At 37.5% G+C, this 20,281-nt stretch overlaps 1 long non-coding RNA gene across 1 annotated transcript; it reads left to right on the plus strand.

The window, feature by feature from the left end:
* The first annotated feature begins 6,227 nt into the window (after positions 1-6,227).
* On the plus strand, positions 6,228-19,335 carry LOC118766244. Its single transcript, XR_005002159.1, has 3 exons — positions 6,228-6,238; positions 7,239-7,249; positions 19,196-19,335. It is a non-coding gene; the product is annotated as an uncharacterized LOC118766244 (long non-coding RNA).
* The last annotated feature ends 946 nt before the right edge of the window (positions 19,336-20,281 follow it).

A 20,281-nucleotide genomic window follows, 5' to 3' on the forward strand; every position in this document is an offset into this window, starting at 1 on the left:
GTGAAGAAAAGACTGCGTGCTATCAGAGTCGTTAGCAAGCCGGATGAACTGCATGGCGGTATTTCGTTCGTCTTCATGATCTGAGTTCAAATTCCACCGTGTTCAACTTTACCTTTCATCCTTTGGGAGTCGATAAGTACCAGTGGAGCATTGGGGTTAATGTAATTGACTACCCTCCTCACCCAAATTTTAGGCTTTGTGTCTATAATAGAAAGGATAATTTATTTGTTTATTGCCCAAATGAGGCTAAACATAGAGGGGACAAACAAGGGGATTAAGTCGATTACATCGACCCCAGTGCGTAACTGGTACTTATGTAATCGACCCCGAAAGAATGAAAGGCAACTTCGACCTCGGCGGAATTTGAACTCAGAACGTAACGGCAGTCGAAATACTGCTAAGCATTTCGCCTAGCGTGCTAACGTTTCTAATTTCTTTATTGCCCACAAGGGGCTAAACGCAGAGAGGACAAACAAGGACAGACAAACGGATTAAGTCGATTATATCGACCACAGTGCGTAACTGGTACTTATTTAATCGACCCCGAAAGGATGATAGGCAAAGTCGACCTCGGCGGAATTTGAACTCAGAACGTAACGGCAGCCGAAATACTGCTAAGCATTTCGCCCAGCGTGCTAACGTTTCTGCCAGAGCGCCGCCTTTCTATAATAGAAAGGATTATCATTAGTAGTAGTAGCAGGAGGAGAAGGCGGGGGGGGGGGCAAAGGCGAAGAAGAGGGGAAGGTGAAAGAAGAAATAGAAAAGCAACAATAGACAGAGGAGAAAATAGAGGAGGTAGATTATTTGTTGGTGTAATGTCAGTTGTAGTCGATGAAAGAGTGAGGAGAAGAGTAAATCCACATGAGGTAGTGTTACCAAGCAATCAATGTGTATAGGATTTGTGTGTATATTTCTGGATATTTTTGTTTTAAGTTTTTTGCAAAATCCATGTCGATCACTCACAAAGTGATAAGGTTTCTTTGTTTGAATGAAGAATGTTCTGGGGATTTGCGAATATGTGAATGCGAACTAATGTGTGCATAATAAATGAGCATATGGATGGATTTATTTGTACTCGTGCAAAGGATGAGCATGTCTCATAAGTATGTAACATTAGCTTTTATGTGTGTATAGGCACATATGCACATATGCGATGGTATCTTTGTGTTAAAATTCATAAACTCAAATGGAGAGTCTCCTATATTCACTATGTGTTAGGTGTGTGTCATTTTGCTTTGATCTTTCTTGAAAGACCTCTGCATCTCCAGGTCTATATGTAAATCTACTGTTACAAAGCCCAGTGTTTCGATGACATTGGACACACATAAGAATTTATAGATAACTATAAGAGTACTAGATTCCACATTAGTTTACCATATAATTTCTCCAATTCTACAATGGTAGACAAAACAGTCACTTCTATCACCCATCCGAACTTCATATAAAAGTAATTATCAGGCCCTATAGTGCTTGCACGGTCTTGCTGCTTTTATTACAATGCTCCACTTGTATTCCTTATTGTTAAGTGTGGTTTTAGCTCTCATGCATCTATGCTATAGTTATCAAGACGAACATTTCCCTGAATAGCATTGTAAACAGTTGTTGTAACAATGTTGTTTCATAGGAAGGTAGTATCCTGAAGATATTTTTTGGGTTGTTTCAGACAATGTGAGTAATATTTTCCCCACTAGTGACACGATCGGCATTTTCTATCATAACATGTGGGGACATCCTTATTTATTTCTTTTGTTGATCAAGGTTTTAGTACCTATAACCTGCTCCTGAAGGGTGAAGGCGAATACTTTTTATGTGGGATGCAATATATCTACAACACATCTAGAAGATACTGTATTGCATGTCAATATTGTTATCTTGCGGAATATTACCCATGAATAATCTTCTGCTAATATGAGTAATAATAGTAATAAAAGTTGTTGTTGGTGTTGCTGCTGTTGTTTGATTGTTTGTTTGTTGAGCGAAGTAGTCTTCGTCCCATTAGTGGGAGAAGTCCGAAACGTGGTCCTTTGCTATTCGTAAGACCCGCAGAAGAGAAAGCAGGTCAGCCCCCGACACCGAGAACATCGACGGGTGGATAAATGCGCATCCAGATTCAGCGGTTGCGTAGGAAGTCGGGGACAAGAAACAGGAAGAAAGAGTGAGAGAAAGTTGGAACGAAAGAGTACAACAGGGGTCGCCACCACACCCTGCCGGAGCCTTGTGGAGCTTTAGGTGTTTTCGCTCAATAAACACACACAACGCCCGGTCTGGGAATCGAAACCGCGATCCTCCGACCTGTCGGATCCTCCGAGTCTGCTACCCTAACCACTGGGCCATTGCGCCTCCTGCTGCTGCTGTTGCTGTTGCTCATGTTGTTTCTGTTCAAGAAAGTCAATTCAGTTCTATGCGAGGTACATGGAACAGCTATACACTTGCTCAAGAGTTCTTAAACAACGCTCTGTATGTTATTATTTTCACTTGTGAGCACGCATCCGATGTATACATTTCCCTCATTATTGTTTCATAGACGTTGTCTGAGTAATACGGTGCGGCACACATAGAATGCTTTAACTGACCTTATGCTGCTCTCTCTCCATCCCTCTCGTCATTTAAAATGGACCATGGATATGTCAGCTTTCGAGTAAAAGTTACTAATGGTAGTTACTGTACCATCTGAAGTTGTTGAAATATTCCTGTATCCCTCATCCTGAAATTCTCGTTGCATTCATCATTGGAGACAGAGGTGAGGTAGGCACGCCATTAGTTTCTATACTCCTTGCTTTTCAACAATCTTTCGTTAACTGACTGCTAAGTTTGAACTTTCATCCTGAGCGTCGTTTGTAATCGTAAATATTATTTGAACGCAACTTCAGCTCATGAACAAAAAGGAGTGAATGTTATCAATTTTTCTTTCCCCTGCCAATTTGCCTCGTGTCATCGGGGGCAAAAAGTGGTAATACCACCCAGCCGACTTGGTGAAAAGGGAGATTCTTGAACACCTTGCGAAAAACAGAATCTGAGAGGGAATGAATGAACTCAAAACATCAAAATTTGCTATTATTTTTTCTGTGGTTTTGAGGTGAGGTGTTTTGTCTGTCATGAATTTCTGCCATATCACGAAAGAAGTTTCTGCATTATTCTTATTTTCGAGCTCCATGCTTCTTATACCTTCTAGGATATTACTACTTGTATTTTTTTTTTTTTTTTTGCATAAATGTGAATGTTGATTCTGCTCGTTAATGTTACACAATTTCCATTTTCTTCGGACACAATTTGATTGCAGCTTTAAATACTTAATCCCAAAATGTACAAAGCTGAGCTATTTTAAATCCCAGTACTTCAGCGTTTTTATGAAGCAGATTGAATAACTTTCATATGCCATTTCATAAATATTTTTATATGTCTGATTCGTATCAAAAGAAGGTTTATTTTTTGATAACTTCTGCTCTTACATTATTGACGTCAGTTTCTTATCTCTCATCGTCCGTACATTGTAATTATTCTGGCTTATATGTGGAGAATTTATTTATCCGTTTGAATATTGCTACAGTCTGTGGTACATAAGTTTTCCTTTTCATGATTATTTGAGCAGACTACTTGAGAGAACGAAAATTATTCTCTATATTATTCTCTATAGCGTGGCGAATACAAATGTGTGAGCTTCGAATTTAACAATCATTGCCGAATCCCTACTGAAGCACCGCATTTGATTAAAATAACTTCATTAAATTTCCAGTTACATTTATTATTGGCTAAAAACAGGAATCAACTGCGAATATATACTTACATTTTTAAACAAAAATGTTGGAGCCTAACATTTTTTTTTTTCGTAGGTACACTTTATCACACACACATAACTTTTTCTTTTTGTTTCTTTCTCTCCCTTTAGTTATCTGTCTGTCTGTCTGTCTGTCTGTATGCTTGCATGTATGTATGTGTATGTATATTCATGCATATATGTGCGTGTGCACACACATATACATATATGTGTGCGTGTGTGTATATGTATATGTTTATTCATACACAGACATTAAAACTATGTTTGTCTCTTTCTATATATATAAAATGATATATATTTGTGAAACAAACAAAACCTGCTTTGGAAACTGTATATCTTATGACACTATCGAATATCTGCTAAAAGACCAAAGCGGTATTCGCTAACATTGCATGGATATAAAATGTATGCTAAAATTACATATGTCATTACCATCCGATGAGAATACCTAAGCATGACTAGCTAAAATTACATCAGCTAACTATGAAGCTCAATAAATCATGAACTATTAATCTATAGAGAATTATAAATTCAATCCACGATAAGCAAAAACAGTAGGATAATATTTAACAATAGGTTTATTTACATTCTCCACCGGTCGATAAATCAATGTGACAAGCTAGAACGACCATAATAGATTGTGCATACGATATCAGGCTTCGATTTTGACACCAAGAAAACGATACATACGTAAAATGACGAATACTATAAATAAAATCAAAAGAGTGAATGTCACTTAGACAAAGATTTACTATATTGCAAGCCAAGTTCTTAACTGGTATAGAAAGGATGAATGGGAAACTAGGGCCGCAACTTTGAACTCAGGTCATTAAAAGCTTGCTTCAGTGTGTTCGGTTTGGGGTTTAAGTTAGACATGGCCTGGACCAATCTTTGGTCGAAATATATCTAAGTTATCTAAGTTATCTAATAAGAAATTACTATAATGTGAAAGAGAGGCGACTCCAGATCATCAGCGTCACTCGGGTTGATCACAGATTTTGCATAAGATACATACTTGCTTGAAGAATTTCACGTTTCTCCGCTTTATTTCTAGCCCCAAATGGCTTTTTTCATATATCTAGATCTATGTCTTTCTCCATTTCTAAGTTTAGGGTAAAAATAAAGCAACCCTGCAAAACACAACTGATCTTTACACACAGACGCACAGAATAACAGCAATCAAATAATGACAGCGGAGTGCACAACAAACATCAGCTATCCGACTGTCGCCTATACTCTTGACAAGAGATGCCAGTTAATCTTTTACACCTACCAGGCTCGTTCGTATTAGCCCGAGTCGTTGGATAATTTTTCGTTCCTTTAAGAATATTGTAGAACGGAAACTTTTCATAGATTTTATAGATTGGAATTTAAATCCTAATCGCTAAAGAAATTTATTGTTTCAAGAAAACATTGAATTTGAATTACTTTTAATTTTTACGATTGTAGATAACAACTCGCCAGTAATTTCTGAGCCCGAGTCAGGTACGTGTGAACGATGTCAAGAGAACGTCTGCTACGAATGATATTTTTTGACACCAGGCACCTCTAAGACGACCGCCAAACGCTGAACGAAAATAAATAAACTGCGACCAGGCTCAATAAAAGGAACCCGTGGTATTGGTTTTAATTACATACCTGAAGTTAGTGTTGGCAGAAATTAAATCAGCTTGCGTTCACTTTACTAAATTTATACTCGGACTAAGCCGAACACCCTGAGTGCTGGAATCTCCACTGATGTGACAAGCTTTTTCATGAAATGTACGGTTAAACGTTGTCATATGTTACCTCTCTGGCTCCAGAAGACAAAATGGAAAAGGTGTTGTCCCGAAAGATGGTAAAGGAAATCCGCTGAAACAACCACTCTGACTCACGGAGCTCACACTTGCGTACAGTTATTTCCGCCTCGATAGTGGTGAGCAGGAATATGGTCCCGGGGCCAAGAACGCAGGAGGTCTCCACTCCACAGGCCCATCTATAAATGTGTCGGAGAGCGACCGATACTTAGCTTGGCCTAGACGCTGCAGGCTTCCCTTCCCAGCTCGAGCCAGCGAGGCTAGACCGACGAGACGGTAAAAGGACGGACGGTATGACAGTTTTAAGGCGGCGAGCTGGTACAAACGTTAGCACGCCGGGCGAAATGCTCAGCAGTATTTCGTCTGTCGCTACGTTCTGAGTTCAAATTCCGCCGAGGTTGACTTTGCCTTTCATCCTTTCGGGGTCGATTAAATAAGTACCAGTTACGCACTGGGTTCGATGTAATCGACTTAATCCGTGTGTCTGTCCTTGTTTGTCCCCTCTGTGTTTTGCCCCTTGTGGGTAGTAAAGAAATAGGTATGACAGTTTTCCCGTTCTGTGGTGGCACGTCCCTCATCTGGACTGTTACATGCTGTGACACCTTCTCAAGCAGCAACTTAGTGCGGTCAGCTACCTGCCCCGGCTCCGCTGTCCATTAAAAACTGAGTGAATATTGCAGGATATTTTGTCCGACACTATAACAATTTTGCTAACCCAACACACTGAATTTGAAAAATTTATTAAATGTATTAAGGTTTTAATATTATATGAACTCTACATTTATTTTGTTAAAAACTTTATTTTATATCTAGATTTCAAAAATAATTTTAATACACCATTTCATAGGAGGCGTCGTAAATTCGCAACTTCAATATTGTTTTTTGTTAATATAAGCGGCTTATCTACAAAAATAATCGCACCGAATTAAAAAAAAATAGAATTCAGGCGAATATTATACGTAATGTTTTGAGAGGTTCACGTAAATATTTATTTGCACTGGAACTAAATTAATTCACCGCGCTCTTCTGGACGGGATCAAAGTCATCAAGAAAATTAATTACAACTTTAAAGGATTCTTTTTCTTTTCATTCTTCTTTTCTTTTTTTCTTTTTTACTCTACCGATGAGTAAATTAAATGGAGAGAGAGCTGAACGGGATTTCTTCGTTACATATGCTTAAAGTAAATATGAAGTAGCGTCTATATGTGTGCGTCGTGTGTATCTGTGTGTGTGTGTGCGCGTGTATATGTGTTCGTATGTCTACATGTTTATACGTGTGTGTGTGATGTGTGTGTGAGTGTGGATGTGCATGTATGTGTACGTGTGTACATCATGAACACATTAACATTACATGCGTGCAACGCACATATATGAACATGTATATATGAATTATATGCGTGTGTATGTATATATGCATGTATGCATTTATATATACGTGTGTGCATATTTTATATATATATATCTATATCTATGTATGTATGTATATATGCATGTATGTATTTATATATACGTGTATGTATATAATATATATGTATGTATGTATGTATGCATGTATGTATGTATGTATGTATGTATGTATGTATGTATGTATGTATGTATGTATGTATGTATGTATGTATGTATGTATGTATATATGTATGTATGCATGCACGCACACACACATATAGGAAATATACATGTGTGTATGATATATACATATGTATGTCAATATTCAGTTTTATTTCAAGATTTCTTGCCAATAAAGAAAGAGCCAGTTTCTAAACTAAATCCAAGTCCTCATCATTGGAATTTCAGCAACATCAACAGGGTATGTATGTATGTATGTATGTATGTATGTATGTATGTATGTATGTATGTATGTCTGTGTGTATGTATGTATGTATGTATGTATGTATGTATGTATGGATGGATGTGTGTATGCATGCGTGCATACGTGCAGATTTGTATGTTTGGTCGTATGTATGTCTTCTCATGCATATATTTACATGTCTAGACAAGCTCATATATACTTAAATGATAAACTTCTGGAAAGTTTTACAGATTTTTACAGTTCCAGTGATGGCTTGGATGTGTAGTCTTCTAATCAGCTTCCTCCTTTCTGGTTTTGAGAAGCCTAATTTCTCAAGATTGGTATTTAGGCAGTGTATTACATATCTTATTGCCCCAGTAATTACCGGTATAAACCTGAACTTATAATCTAGATAGAGTAACTGCAGATTTCTCAATAGTTCAGCGTAAGTATTCTCTTTTTCACTGATCTTCAGCTTTATGTTAACATCTGCTGGGCAGCTGATTTCCACAACTGCACACAGTTTCTCTTCTCTATCTCAACTCATTGTATCAGATCTATTGTGTTTACATTTTATTGAGGTTTTCACTGGGACATTCCACCAATTCTTTTTATTATGAATGGCTATGGCTTCCACCATAACGTGGGTTCTTATTTCTTTGTCCCTGGGGCTATCCTTTTAACGGATCTCGTTATACAGTGTCCTAGCTACCTCACGTCTCATCAGTAGATAATACCGTGACGACAGTTTCAGACAACTGCTTATGATATAGGTAATATCTTCGTTGTTAACTCTACAAAGTCTGCATCGGTTTTCACATTTTGCTGCTTTTCTTGCTTCTCTGTCCCTTTTGTGCATCAGGTATTTGGTTGATATTTCCTGATCTGGATTGCAAACGCATACCCTTCAAACTGAGGGTAATAATCCGGCTGTTGGTCCATGATAGACTGCTTTGATGATCAATATTACTATCATTCACAGTTTTACAGTTCTAGTGATGGCTTGGATCTGTAATCTTCGAATCAGCTTTCTCCTTTCTGGTTTTGAGAAGCCAAATTTCTCAAGACAGGTACTTAGGCAGTGTGTTGTTACATCTTCCAGTACTCCAGTAATTACAGATATAAACACAGAATCACTGGCACAGTGTTTGCAGGATTTGCTTCCGTTCCGGAAGTGGTGAAGCGCTTGCGCAATTACAAAACTACGTAGAATCATAAAAATGATCGGATCATATAAGGAAATTACTTCCAATCTTCTCCACATGAACTCCAAGGCGGGTTATTATAAATCAAACATCACAAAGGATGGAGTCCGTTAAATTCATCGTCGGTTATTAGCCGTGTATGCATCAAGTAAAATTTAACATCGTGACCAAAAGCATCGTTTTTTCTTTCTGTTGAGTAAATACATCACTAAATATTATTTAAAGTATTAATTCTTAAATACATTAAATGTTATTTAGATATTATATAAAGTATTAAAAAGTAAACACGTCATGTTAAGATAACTATATTCGAAATATAATTCTCAACATCGTGTGTTTGTATGTATGCGGATTTTTCTCCGTGAAATGTAAATATCAGCGAAACAATCTTTTGAATTTTACTGAAAAAGTATTCGACTTGCCAGATTTATTGAAGTTAAATGTCACAGACAACAATAACAAGCCGTGTAATTTTGATCGTTGTATATATAACTTTCGATAGGTAAAAAGCGTAGCTATAGTTATCGTATGCTAAGAAAACTTCCGAACATAATACGAATTGATTAAGTGAACATAGAAATTTTGTATATTAATTTTGTAAATTTGTATATTAATCTTTGACAGACAAGTAGATGTACTGAAGTGAGATGGTAGCGATATTGATAAAAAAACCCGACTAATATTGAACATGTCCGTGTATTCAGAAAACTCAAGAGCATTGTTTCCTTTGGTTTTTACACACACACGCTGCTGGTGATGTCTTTTCCTTTTTTGGACTTTCGCCTTTCTCCTTTCCGACGAAGAGCTATGCTCGAAACGTTGAACTCTCTCTGTTCACCGAGCGTTAAGCTAATATATTCCTTGTGCACGTCCTCTTGTTGTCCGTTAATTTTATTATTCGTTTGTTTTTTTTTCTAGTTGATTGTTTATTTGAATTGACTGTGTGTGTGTGTGTGTGTGGTGTGTGTGTGTGTGTGTGTGTGTGTGTGTGTGTGTGCTTGTGTGTGTGTGTATAGATATCAAATTTTGATACAAAGCCAGCAATTTCAGGGGAGGGTAAATCAATTACTTTCGATTCCAGTGGTCAGCTTGTGCTTATTTTATAATCCGAAAAGATGAAAAGCAAAGTCGACCTCATTTGAGTTTGAACCCAGAACCTAAATACGGACGAAATGCTGCTATGCATTTTGTCCGGCGTGCTAACTATTCTGCCAGTTCACCTTACACGTACACGCACACTCGCGCACATATATATATATATATACATACATACATACATACATACATACATACATACATACATACATACATAGGCACAAGAGTGGCTATGTGGTAGGAAGCATGCTTCACAACCACATGGCTCCGGATTCACTCCCACTGTATGGCACCTTGGGCAAGTGTCTTCTACTATAGCCACGGACCGACCAAAGCCTTGTGAGTGCATTTGGTGGACGGAAACTGAAAGAAGCCCGTCGTATATATATGGATTTTTGTGTGTTTGTGTTTGTCCTCCCACTATCGCTTGACAACCGATGTTGGTGTGTTACGTCCCTGTAACTTAGCAGTTCGGCAACAGATACCGATAGAATAAGTACTAGGCTTACAAAGAATAGGTCCTGGGGTCGATTTGTTCGATTAAAGGCGGTGCTCCAGTATGGCCACACTCAAAATGACTGAAACAAGTAAAAGAATAAAAGAATTTACATACATATATATATAATATATATATATATATATATATATATATGTATATATATATATATATACATACACATACACACACACACACACACACACACACACACACATATATACATATATATATATATATATATATATATATATATATACGCAAGCACATAAATGCTAAACAAGGTGGAAAAAATAGTACCAGAATACCGGAAGTAGAGTAATATGCTTTTTTTTATTATTATTAAAACTGCAAAAGCATCATCAAAATCCGATACTCAGAGTTTCACGTTCTCATTCGTCGGGCAGTTGTGATATATATATACATATATATATATATATATATATATATATATGTGTGTGTGTGTATGTATATATATATATATGTATATATATATATATATATATATATATATATATATATATATATATAACATTAAATTGAAGGATTACTGAATACATTTGGTAGAGTACAAATTTATTATTATTTAAGAAGAAGAATTTTGACAGTGACTTCGAAATTTCGGCCAGCTAAAACAGCCTGATGATGGCTTAGCTGTTCTTAATTTTCTCATCAGTCCAGCTATCATTTATTTGGTAGTTGATCATTTTCCTATAAGATATAAATAACTACATTACAGATATTTAAAAAAAATAAAAAGACACCCATTTTAGTTTGCTATAAGTAGCACAGATAACTGCCTGCACATGATCTGACGCAAATCAACTAGCTATTTTTTCATTTCTGCGCAGAATATTCTTTTCTACTCTTAGCACAAGGCCCCAAATTTTTGAAGAGGGAGGGGGGCAGTCGATTAGATTGACCCCAGTACGCAAGTTGGCATTTAATTTATCGACCCCGAAAGGCAAAGTCAACGTCGGCGGAATTTGAACTCAGAACGAGAAGACAGACGAAATACGTATTTCTGTACTACCTACAAGGAGCTAAACACAGAGAGGAGAAACAAGGACAGACAAACGGATTAAGTCGATTATATCGATCTCAGTGCGTAACTGGTACTTATTAACTCGACCCCGGAAGGATGAAAGGCAAAGTCGACCTGCGCGGAATTTGAACTCAGAACGTAGCGGCAAGCGAAATACCTATTTCTTTACTACCCACAAGGAGCTAAACACAGAGAGGACAAACAAGGACAGACAAACCGATTAAGTCGATTAGATCGACCCCAGTGCGTAACTGGTACTTAATTTATCGACCCCGAAAGGATGAAAGGCAAAGTCGACCTCGGCGGAATTTGAACTCAGAACGTAACGGCAGACGAAATACCTATTTCACCCGGCGTGCTTAACGTTTCTGCCAGCTCGCCGCCTTATTTATGCGCAGAATATTAAAAACTGTTAGGCATTTAGTCATGCTATCTCTTAAAATCGTATTACAAATCAAAGAAAAATTAACTTAGATATTATTTTTGTTCATGAAAATCTCAAAATAAGTAATTCATACCAGAAAGTACTTTACATGTGATTTCGACTTAAAGTTAATATGTATCCATCCTTCAGAAGTACGATAGTATTGTTCAATAAATGTTCAAAATTTTGGGAAAACATTTAGTAAAACACGTGTAAAAATTTATGGAGACTGAATAAAAAAAATTAAACTTCAATTTCTCTACACCACTTCATAAGTTTCCGATGTGTGTACACTCCACATTTTTAATACTTAAGATTCATACGATATGATCATAAGCTTTGATTAAGAGAAAAAATCTGCTTTAGGATCTTTTCGGTTTGAACGGCAGTTTTTTCTAGCGGTGTCATATGAAATTGTCACCTATAATTATGACCCTAGCATCAATCTATTGCATTTCAATCTGTTTTAGGGTTAGGGTTAGGGTTAGGGGGAAGGGCATCTTTTTTCTTCACAAATGTAAATAAACCCAATCTGTTTCTTAAACGAGGGACATATTCATACGGCACAGAATATTTTCACCTCAATAGACGTCATTGATTGATTGAAATTGCAGAAATTGAAGAAAAAAACAACAAATATCTTACAAAATATAGAATTTTCTCAATAAAGCCAAGAGAAAAAGATGTTTTATAAACACATTCTACCAGTATACGAAGTTTCAAAGTGTTTAGTTACGTGGAAATTATATTAAAAAACTGCCGTTCAAACCGAAAAGATCCATAATTTTATAGTAGAACAACATACTTTCGGTTATAAATACATTTACATGATATTCAGGTATTCATTTAATGAAAATATATTTTATCGCACATCTTGGAACTGTCAAATGCTTTAAAACCCCAATACCATCGCAAATAACAGAAAAATGATCAAGGGATAGGCCCCTGCAAGCCCAAACTACGATGAAGTTTCAAAGACCGATTTAAGCCGCTTCACACAAATTATTCGCTAATGCCTTTACGAAAGTCACGTATGTCTGCTTCCCGTTTCCTCATTATTTGCTTCCCGAATACCTACATTAAAAAATTTTTTTTTTTTATAATTGATCTAAAAACATTGCAAGCGACATAAAACTGAGCTGAACTAATGTCACGGTCCGGTTTCAATTCCAGTCAAAACTATTTAATTTCTTCGATATCATTAATGAGATTGGGAAATGCATAAATATCATGTTTACTTTCTCTGCAAATTTAATCATTATTCTTCGTGAAATCATTTGATGTTGCAAGTTACTATAGTGAACGACTTGATTTACTTACGCTGTAACTACAAAATTGGCTTATTTCAAAAACATATTGAGCAAAAACTAGACGTCGGCACTTTATATACTGTTTTTAATAGACTTGCACATTCACTCTTATACTGAAATAGCTAGCTATATGTTTATAGTATATTTGATATATAAGTATATACATATATGTAGCTAATTTGTGTAAAAAAAAAAAGGAAAACTGACTTCCTAAATAGCATACTCGTATTTCGACTGAAAATAATAAATGTCTTGTGAAAAAACTAGCTAAATATCCACTTTAACCTTGATGCAATCTTCTGAAAAGCATTTTTGGCGTAGTTGCTGAGGTAATGATTAAAGGTCAAATAAAATAGTTTATTCATTTGAAATAAAGGTTTGTCAAGCGATGTTATGAAATTTTAACGTCTGACAAAGTAATTGTATTGCAAAAGCGAGAGAACTCTAGAGATGGATGTGAAAGCGAACATGAGCTTTCAGATTAGAATCTATTTAGATCTTCCCCCATCCCCACCAGGGCACCTACTTCACTGTACTGAATTTCTTTTTTTTGTGCTATAGTTTGAGTATATGAAGCTCTATCGTGAGATTTTAAAATTATATTTAGTGTTGACATCGCAACACCCATGCGTCAAAATTGGTCGAATTAAAGTAACTAAACAAGCTTCGGGAAGAATAGATCCCTTTCAATTGAAACTTCTTGTTAGACAGTAGGTATAAAAGGTATTATTTGCGCTGTTAGATAACTTCAAAAATTCTAGATATATATCATATACAAGAACAGATAAATTCAGAGAAGTACAAAAGTTAAAGTACAATATAATTTTTTTTAAACTTTGTCTTTCGACTTCATACGCTACATTTGCACCTTGAAAACTGTGAATAATACTACAAATACTTATTAAACTCAAATCAAGTATAATTGTATATGATATTTAAAAAAATGCACTCCTCGAAGATATGAATAGTTCATATTGGCCATATTGGCAATGTTTTCTATAAAGAATATATTGATCAAGATCAGTTGTTGTCATCGCGAAGAACTCAAAAACGCGCTTAATTGAATTTTCGTTTTTTTTTTTTCTATGACATCCAAATTAAACAATTGCGAATGAAGAGTAAACAATTGCGAATGAAGAGTAATTAAATGCGATACATTTAATTATATTTATATACGTTATGGATTCAATTCTGAAGTCGATCTTTGCCTTTCATTCTTCTAAGGTCAAAAAAGTAATATCGGCAGCACCTTTCTCCCAAAACCTGTGATATTGTAACCGAATTAGATTAATGACTTGCATAACTACTACACTCAGTTTATTAAAGTGTGTTTCATTGATTCTGGTGATTGTTAATGTTCACTAAGGGTAAGCGGTAGTATTCCAGTGTCACATTAAGACTGTATTTGTGATAAGCTATATCATATTCTGTGTTAAATGACTTGTAAAACTACTTTGTAGGCAAAATTTTGTTACCGGTCGGTGACATGTCTTTCTGTTGCTTGTTTCTTTGTCCAAACTGCAGTCGTGAGTCAAGCACTGATCGAAGCTGGACGTTTAGCATATCGAATATCATCAGGTGCTCAGTAAATTTTACCAGCTAGACATTTTGGTTTGTAGAAAGTCAACCCTCGCAATCTATCGAGAGTTGATGGAGGTTATGTTTGACAATGGCTCGTCATCGGCGAGGACAGACTGAGCTGTTTCTTCTAAAAGACTTTTATATCGGTCCTTTGACTAGCAGTGCTACAGAAGAGCCCTGTCTGTTCAGCGTATGGCTGTGTTGAAGCCGCCAGTAAACGAACCTCTCCTGTATACTCTGATCGGTAAAACGTCGGGTACATACTCATTTAGTGTCTGCATATTGCTGATATGTGGATATCGAACAACTTCTGTTACATGCTTGACGGATCCAGCTATCAGCCAATAGGATAAAATCGTTGCTTTCTTTTGGCAAGGAAAAGCGAGTAGTCTTTCCCTGTCCTGAGGATTTGGCAAAGGAAGTCGTACTGTGGGTGCGATTGACAAGTTCACTCGAACTAGCTCTGCCACTCTGATCCATCTTTCATCAATTTTGCTTGATGGCACCACATCCTTTTCCACACATATTTTCCTTTTCAAGAGAAACTTGAATAGTGCTGATACAGGATTGGTCACTACACAATCTGTTTTACGAAAGCCACCAGGCTGATAAAAACTACCTATACTTCTCAGTCAAAAGAAGGCGGTGAGACGATCTTTGCAATGGACTCGGCTTATAGCTGGATCCGTCCTACACGTGACAGCAGGTGTTCGATATAACTCCACAAGTCAGTAATTCTCGAACACTGAACGATTGCGTGCAGAACATTTTCGTTACTCTACCTGCATCTCGGGCACCTCCGTAACTGTAGAGTTGATCTCGAAACGGTAGCACGCTGGTAGCACTGCCTTTCCAGAGATCTCTAGAAATTATCCTTAGGCATTATCCGAAAGTCCTCTGGAAAAGACCGGTCAGTTGATGTTCATTGACGCCAAGAGTTTCCCCGAGGATGTCCCCAATCTTACCCACCATTATTCCTGTGCAGAACGTCATATTGGAGCATTCACGAACAGCATTGCCCAACTAATTGACTGCTGTGAGCGCTTGACGATAAGGTGCCAGGTGCCTTCTCGATTGATACAGTTCTGCAACTCTGTCAAAGACACGAGATGTGGAAAAGCACATCTGGCAAACGGTAACCATACTTTCTTGCCGTCAAGAAGATGCTGGAGATGTCGCAGGCTCAGCGCATGTCTGTGACTCACCTGGCACGGTTTACCCATTCCTCCTTTCATCAGGTATGACAGCAAATGGACCGTCTAACCAACGGTACAGATCTCTTCCACAGAAAGCGAAAGAGTAGGTACTCTAGTCCGTTGAAGCACGACGGTCAGGCGATAATGTATTACGGAGCCAATATAAGCGTTCGCTGCCTCTGTTCGACCTTTCAGGGAGAGCTTTTTCTTGGCTCATTTCTGGCTGAGATTGGCCACCTCGCCCCAATTATTCTCTACTTAGAGGACTCTGTAGGAGTCATGATGACGGTGTTGGTAGTATTGATGTTGTTATAGTTGTTGGAGATGGTGTTGGTGTGTCATTGTTGGTAGATGTTTCTTCCGTCCGTTAGCACCTCCCAGCTATTTTTGTCAGCGGGTTTTTTCTCTTTCCCTTTTTTCTTTGTTTGTTGTTACCATTTCCTTTCATCTCAGTCACATTCGCTACATGTCTGAGTGGTACCTAGTAGGAAGGTGCATGCTTTTGGGGTCATTATCTCTTTATCCTCCTGCTGTTGCTGCTGCTGTTACTGGTGGTGGTCGTAGTGGTGGTGGTGGTGGTGGTGGTGGTAACAGAGCTTTTAGTTACTGTTGATGTTGGTGATGTGGCAGCTCTTAAGAGCGGTGTTTATTTTTTTGTTTTTGTTTGCTTTTGTTTTATTGGTGATCTTGTTTCTCTTGTTGCTACTGCTGCAGTGGCTGATCTCGGCTACTAGTTTTAGCGTTGCTGTTGCTGTCATTGTTGCTGATGTAGCGGCGCTATGCTATTGGTACAGCCGCTGTTTATACTGTTTATGTTGTTGTGGTGGTGAAGGTGTCGGTAGAAGTAGAAAGTCTTTTTTTTCTCTTTTGCTGTGGATAGAAAGCCTTGAGATAGGTTGTATCCCCATACGACATCTTGCCTTTCTGTCCTCATCGGCCTGGTACAGTTCGTGCCGCCTGGTAGATTGATCACGTCTGGAATGGGTTTCATACTTTCTTGATCCAAGTGGAACAATAACCCTACTCCTTAACCCAGTCAATTTCGTTTCTGCAACCGCTAGACATGAAAAATGTTAGTTTTGTCCTCTATGTCGAAGAGGACCGTTGCCATCAACCAACAGGCGTTCTGGGGTATATCGACAATCTTTGTCCTTGCTAACCTACGGCCAAGGTATATAAGTATGAGAACCATTTTGTCATTCTTTAGTGTTGTCGGGAATCCCACCCTACCGTGCCACATTTTCACCCCCTTGTAACGTATGTTTCGGTGCACTAGCGTAGCTAGAGTGTGTGCCAGCCGGGGCGGCCCTTACGTTAGCCGCCCCCAGACCCACAAAAGACACATTGCCTACGGTAGACCCCAAAGTGGTGCCCCTTTAAAAGTGCCGCCCTGGACGGACCGCCCTTCCCCAGCTACGCTAGTGTTTCGGTACCTCAAATCGGTCCAACGCACTTTTCTATTTGCGGTTATGTCGCTTAAGGCGGCGAGCTGGCAGAAACGTTAGCACGCCGGGGGAAATGCTTTGCGGTATTTCGTCTGCGTTACGTTGTGAGTTCAAATTCCGCCGAGATCGACTTTGCCTTTCATCCTTTCGGGGTTGATAAATTAAGTACCAGTTACGCACTGGGGTCGATGTAATCGACTTAATACCTATGTCTGTCCTTGTTTGTCCCCTCTGTGTTTAGCCCCTTGTGGGTAATAAAGAAATAGGTTATGTCGTTTGTTCTATTTTCCGGCTTTTTCTTCCTAGTTTCTTGCCGAATGGATTCTCAAATGTTTAATAATGTTTCGGCGGCCAGACCTCTTAAGGAAGTTTTCGGTATTTTTTTTTTCCAATTATTGAAACGTTAATATTATTACTTCCTCGAATCGCACGGGCTTACTATCCTCGTAACTTTGGACTTGTTAATTGGTGTCTTGATTTTTATTTGTGATGCAGTTAATAGTGGTATTGATTGCGAAGGTGAAATTTTCAGGCATGTTGAATTCGACAAATCGGTTGTTTTGATGGGCACTGGTGGAGGTAATAGTGGTAGTTTTGCTTTCACACGTCTTTTAATTTGTGCTATTATCGGTGTTATTGTTGTTGACAGTGATATTGTTGTTCATTCATTCTCAGCACACAGTAGTGAGAAATTAGCATTGTATTTACTGTCGGAACAGTTAACTTCCCCTTGGATTATTGAAGCCATAATATTTTTTGCTTGTTTGTTTTTCTAACTTCGTCATTCAAAGGTTTGAAAATTTGCTCCCAAGGGCCGAAAGTTTCACAAATCTAGCAAGCTTCAGACGATGCTGGTTGACTTAAAAACGATGTCTTTCAATTGCAAACACTGTAGTAGTAGTAGTAGTAGTAGTAGTAGTAGTAGTAGTAGTGGTAGTGGTAGTGGTAGTGGTAGTAGTAGTAGTAGTAGTAGTAGTAGTAGTAGCTGCAGCAAATTTTGGTAAAAGGCCAGCAAATTTAAAGGAATAGGTTAGGTCGATTGCATCGAACTCCGGCACTTAACTGGTACTTATTTTATCGACCCCGAAATGTTGCAAAGCATTTTGTCAGTTGTGTTAACGATTCTGCTAGCTCACCGTCTTATATAATAATAATAATAATAATAATAATAATAATAATATAATAATAATAATAATAAAGATGATGATGATGAGGAGGAGGATGATGATAATTTTCACATGATAATAGCAACAACTATGCTGCTTTAATAATTTTTATATTGGCAAATTGCTGTTGATGGAGAAATTTTATAACTATATTTTTATTAAAATGTCATTATACTATATAATATTTAATTTCTTCGTAAATTTTATATCATTGTGAAATATTTTGTTGTGGTTAGTGTTGTTAGCAATGTAGCAGTAGTTATCAAGGTATAAGAAACATTTCCGAAAATTATGTATATTTATATCGATACCCGATAAGATTAAGGAATATTTTAGGTACATACATATATGACCTTTCATGGGTTTTGCAATAAAGTTCAATCTATAGATAGCCACTACCCTCGATTTTTTTTTAAGGACCACACATGTTGACTTATTAGAGAAAGCGTTGGCATGAAGATAATATTATCAAGAGTTACTTCCTAGATAGCTGGCTTATCTGCAGCTGACATGCACAGCTGGCTGTGAAAATGTTTCCAGACATACGAAAAGAAGTTATTTTAGCTTTGGAACTACAAAAAGAAAAAATAACTGATTAGTTCAAAGAGTGGCCAACATGCATCATTTCTATGAAGCAGCTGTTAAGCGGCAATAACCTATAGGCTGATTGATGTTGTTTTGTCGTTGCAACTAACTTGTAAAGAAAAGCAGACGTTTGAGTTTTTTTTTTTAAATCTCGCTTTTACTCGTCGATCGCATTTCAGAAAAAGCATATTCATACCGATGGAAAAAAAAGAAACTTTTAAAATTAATATAAATGCTGTTGTCTGTACCTGGAGTTAAATACAATATACGTGTCTATCTACACGTAGTCTGATCAATAAGTATCCGGACTGTTGCTATAGTAACGAATCTAAAGCACACAGAGTGAAACCGCTTGGCGCAGATTGACCATGAACGCTGCTGGGCATGCGCACTAAGTTTTACCGTTCTAGCTCACTTCCGCTGTTTACAACAGTGCTTGAAAGGAAGCTGCTCAGAAACCTGCGCAAAGTTTTCAAGAAGTTTTCATCGTTCTCGACACTCAAGATCTTGTGCAACTGAAACCCGAGTGCTCTTTTGGTCAGCTAAAAGCAGTTTGGGCACAAACTCGGCAGACGTGCGTCTCACACCCAAATCTTCAGTGATAATGGACTGAACGGAACCGTAACTAATCTGCACATCCTCTGATAACTCACTGATGGTAATTCGACAATTTTCCCTCACAGCTGCACGTACATTTGTGATGTCTTTCTCAGTTCTGCTAGTTGCGGGTTTCTCAGAACGTTCGTCGATATATACATTTTTTCGGCCATCTTGGAAACGTTTGAACAACTTGTGCACTTGTGTGCGGCTCATACATTCCTCTCCATACATTTTCTGCAACTTTGCGTAGGCCTCTGAGCAGGTATCGCTATCACAACTTTCTCTGTCATGGCCAATGCGAAAGTCACACGCTACACACCTTCCTTCCAAGCACTGCTGTAAACAGTGGAAATGAGCTAGAACGTTAAAATTTTGTATGCATGCACAGCAGAGTTCAAGCGGCTTCACTCTGCGTGACTTAGCTTCGTTACTATAGCAACAGTTAGGATACTTATTAATCAGACCTCTTATATGCATATTCCATAGAAGCATACTAAACACACACACACACACACATAGTTGAAATTTACATACATACATACATACACACATATATACGTGTATACATACATACATACATACATACACACATATATACGTGTATACATGCATACATACATACATACATACATACATACATACATACATACATACATATATATATTGCGTTCTTGTCCCATTTTGTATTTTTATATATAATTTTTATACATATATTATTGCGGCGTAGCGTACACATTGTTCTCTTATGTATGTAAACATTCCATTATTGTACG

This window comes from Octopus sinensis, linkage group LG1 (genome assembly GCF_006345805.1).
Source record: "Octopus sinensis linkage group LG1, ASM634580v1, whole genome shotgun sequence".
Classification (NCBI taxonomy): domain Eukaryota; kingdom Metazoa; phylum Mollusca; class Cephalopoda; order Octopoda; family Octopodidae; genus Octopus; species Octopus sinensis.